We start from the raw sequence: 4,244 nt of genomic DNA, 5'->3' as shown, positions 1-4,244 counted from the left end.
TCATTTGTGTTGCCTCCCTCTTTCTCACCGATGCCTATTATTCTTATGTTGTTTATATTTGCATTGTCTTCCAAGTGTTAAATTGTTATTTCCTGGATCCTAATTGTTTTCAAGGAGCTTTTTTATCCTTTTCACTAGCTCCAATGGTGTCTTCAACGTCTGAAATTCCATATTCACTTTTATTCAAATGGTTTTTCCACCTTGTGATTGAGTTTTTAATTTCTTGTATATCTCTTTGAATCTGCTTCATGCATCCTATTTCTTTCCTATGTTGTTCATTCAAGGTTCCCGTCATTTTTTTTCTAATTCGCCTCTATTTTGCTATCAGTGTCTCTTTAGAAATGCTCAGTATTTCTTGCATTGTAGTTATCATTTCTTTTTTTACAAGTGAGATTATCTCTGATCTGATTTCCTCTGTCTGCTGTTGTTTCTTTACTTCAGTTGCTTTTATTTCAGAGATTTCAGGTATGTGGCTTTCACTTTCTTCTCTGCTGATGTGTGCTGGGTTTGTTCTGGGTGGACTTGAGGCCAGAGGATGAATTTTCCTCCTTTTTGTTATTTTATATTTTAGAATGAACACTTTATTTTCATTTCTGTTATCTTGTTTTGTGAAAGCTTCATAGCAGGTAGCAGTATTACTGGAGTCAGACCCTCTCTGAAAAGAGTCTGCTTTTATATTCTTTTTAACAACTTTGCATGCTTATATCTAGTAATCTGAACAACTAATTTGAAGAAAACAACATGCAATATAGCAGTAATTATATTTCTATCAGTTTGTTTAGTGAAATTGTGTATAGCTTCCAATTTTTAAAACTACTTTTATTCTCTTAAAAAAAGTGAAGATATTTTATGTACATTTACCAATTGCTCAGAATGCATGTCATCATTATGTACTGCAATTAAGTACTGATAAAAATAAAAAATTTACAGAAGAGAAACAACAAACATTTGTAAAACAAAGCACTTATCATAATATGTGACTTAGCAAAAAAAAGTTGTGTCAATCAGGCATTTTCTTCCAACAGCACACAAATATGGAATGAGGTTATGTGACATTTTCTGCTACTGTATTCATAGTGCCTGACTGGATTTCCAGCACTGCCTGGAGGGAAGACAGCAATAGCAGCAATCTGTACATATAAAGAAACCAAATCTAGATATCTGCTAAAGCATAATAATAGTAAAAAATTTTAATCAAAAAATCAGTACTGGGGTCAGGGAGATAGCTTAGTACAATAAGTGTTTACCTGGCAAGTACAAGGGCCTGAGTTCAATCTCCAGTTCCACACACACAAAGAAAAAAAATCAGTACTAAAAACAAGGGAAAGGGGAAAAAATAGTATGTAAAAAAATGAGACAGAAATGTAATTAGTTAAAACTAGTTTAAGAAAAAGTGAAAGAATAAAGTAGTATAGTAAAGGAAAAGGAAGGGAAAGTAAGAAATATAGAATTAAAAAAGAAAAATGGATGATTGGATAAAGAATAGAAGGAAAGGAAGAAGGATGAAGAGGAAATTTTTGTTTTTAAAAAGAATCTATAGCTAACTGCTAGTTAGAGATTCCTTTTCTTTAACAAATCTGGCTTAGAGAATGATGATCAGTTCCTTTCTCAGCCCCTGTCAAATGGCTTAGGTACTTTACAGTCTGTGCCGCATGTAGTCTAGAGCATTTGCATCAGGGCCTCATTTTTCCACCTGCTCTGTTGGGGTGCCTTGGAGTGGTAAATGACCCAGTAGCCACGCTGGCCCGTGTAGCTGGTTTAGGCTTGGGTTCTGGACCACACAGAGTGAATTTTCTACCTCTCAAAATCATTGCTCTGCATTTTCAGTCTTTACATCTGTGTTTAGACCACAGACTATTCTTTACAGCACCTGTGCAGTGGAGGTTGTGCTATGGCCCACTGGGGCTTATCCTCAGCCAGATGAATCTACAGACACTACACTGTGGGGTTGGGGAACATCCTCATTGCAGCATGTAGTTTCAGAGAAGGCTCAGCCAGTTTGGGAAAATCTAGGCTGCTAGGTTTGCAGTGGGGAAAGAGAAGCAAGAGAACACTGGCTAAATGGTAAAACGACATCCATTCTTTCAAATGTCAATTCTGCTCTTTTCTCTGTCCATGAAAGTAATAACTTGTGTTTCCAACTTAATTTTTTTCCAACTTAAATTATTTCAAGCAAAAGCATCAGTGTACTTTAAATCTCTCCTTTCTTTAGGGGGATAAATGTTATTAATTTTATTCTTTAGTGTTTGTTTATAGTGCAAAGTTAATCAACCATATTTAATATTTCTTTATATCATTTTTATCACATGTAAAATAAGAAAATAATAATATACTGGTTTATCTAACGTTTAGTTTAGTAATTTCAGAACAGGAATACAACAAATTCCTGCTCTGAGGTTGGGCTAGAAGCACTTAATTTCCCCAAAGTGATAACAAATTTCAAATACTGAATACTAATAACTTCTAAGAGGAAGTCAACACAAAAAATACATATATTAGGGACAATAAACAACATTTTATGATTTTTGGTGAATTCTGATCAATGTTAATGTCATCTTATATCTTCTCTCCTATACAGTTGCAATCTGAACAGAAAAACTATTTTTGAAAATAAGAATACACATCTGAATTCTGAAACCTAAATTCAAAGCAAAATATTATCGGATAAACCATGAGCTGCTTCATTGATCTTTCCCCTTTCAGCTGTGAATGACTGGCCGTACCATAACAATTCTGACTTGTCCTAGATAGGTATATGGAAGCTATGTGAAACTTTTGAAGAAGTTGGATATATCAAAAATCCAATGATTTCATTCCTTGTGCTCTAATCTTCCTAACTCTTAAATCAGTAGTGCTAATTTTTTGTAGGGTATATGAAATCAGCTCATATACCCTGTTTTATAGTGATTCTTGCAACTCATTCAATGAAACATCTGGTTCAATTACTTAGGGTAAGGACTTCGATAATTCCAGACAACATTCCTCACATCTTTTGCAGAATACTATTAAATAAGAAGGCTGAATTGGGGAATACATGTTACATACATCAGCTTCCAACTGAGACTACTTACTAAGTAATTTTCAGTTTTATCTCATTTATTGTTTTCTGGCTCTATCACTCTTTTTGTCACTTTTGCTTCAGTAAGAACCAGACTCAGTTTGCTGTCCTGGAGCAGTGACTGTAAATGACTGAGCTGGCTCTGTAGCCTTAGGGCAGAATGCAGTCAATTTCTCAGTTGATACTGTCCCAGAAGACAAGAAAACCTTTTTCATTCTCGGCATAAAAATAATCACAGGCATGTTTTTTGTTTCCTTAGACACCCCACAGGTCCACCTTAGAAATGGGAATAATCAATGTTCTGGAAGAGTGGAGATTCTTTACCAGGGCACCTGGGGCACCATTTGTGATGACAAACAGGATGCAGCTCGTGTGGTATGCAGACAGCTTCGCTGTGGACAGGCCCTCTATTATACATTTGGTTTTTATTTTGGATTTGGATCCGGGCCCATTTGGCTGGGTGGCCTGAATTGCACAGGAAACGAGTCCCATGTGTGGAAGTGCCCTTCCTGGGGATGTGGCCCACATAACTGCAGACATGAGCAGGACGTAGGAGTCATCTGCACAGGTATAGTTAACAAATTTTCTACTGCAAGGGTTAATAGAAAATTCAGAGGAGATGGTTGTTATCTTGGAACCGGAAAGTGGACAGGCTATAGAGGACTAGGAGATGCATCCAGAGGTTGACTACTCACAGCTTCTGCTGTGATGATGATCACTTAGTTCTTTAGAAGTAATGAACTTCCTGCAGACGGAAGTTGGTGAGTGTGTGCGTGCGTTCCCGCCTCACCTGGAAGCTACTAAAGAAAGTTCCTGTGGAACGAACGTAGAATTATATAAGAACATAATGGATGGAGAAGAGAAAACCTATGGTGGCTGTGAAGGCCCAGATGCCATGTATGTCAAATTGATATCTTCTGATGGTCATGAATTTATTGTAAAAAGAGAGTATGCACTAACATCAGGAACAATAAAAGCCATGTTGAGTGGCCCAGGTCAGTTTGCTGACAATGAAACCAATGAGGTTAATTTCAGAGAAATCCCTTCACATGTGCTTTCAAAAGTCTGCATGTATTTTACCTACAAGGTGCGCTACACGAACAGCTCCACTGAGATTCCTGAATTTCCCATCGCACCTGAAATCGCGCTGGAACTGCTGATGGCTGAGAACTTCCTAGATTGTTAA

At 36.8% G+C, this 4,244-nt stretch overlaps 1 pseudogene; it reads left to right on the top strand.

The window, feature by feature from the left end:
- The first annotated feature begins 3,876 nt into the window (after positions 1-3,876).
- LOC101578640 lies at positions 3,877-4,244 on the top strand (annotated as a pseudogene).

The sequence above is a fragment of the Octodon degus genome, unplaced genomic scaffold (genome assembly GCF_000260255.1).
Source record: "Octodon degus isolate 3935 unplaced genomic scaffold, OctDeg1.0 scaffold00292, whole genome shotgun sequence".
NCBI classification, from domain to species: domain Eukaryota; kingdom Metazoa; phylum Chordata; class Mammalia; order Rodentia; family Octodontidae; genus Octodon; species Octodon degus.
The sequence above is the reverse complement of the archived record's forward strand: the minus strand, read 5'-3'. Positions and strand labels throughout refer to the sequence as shown.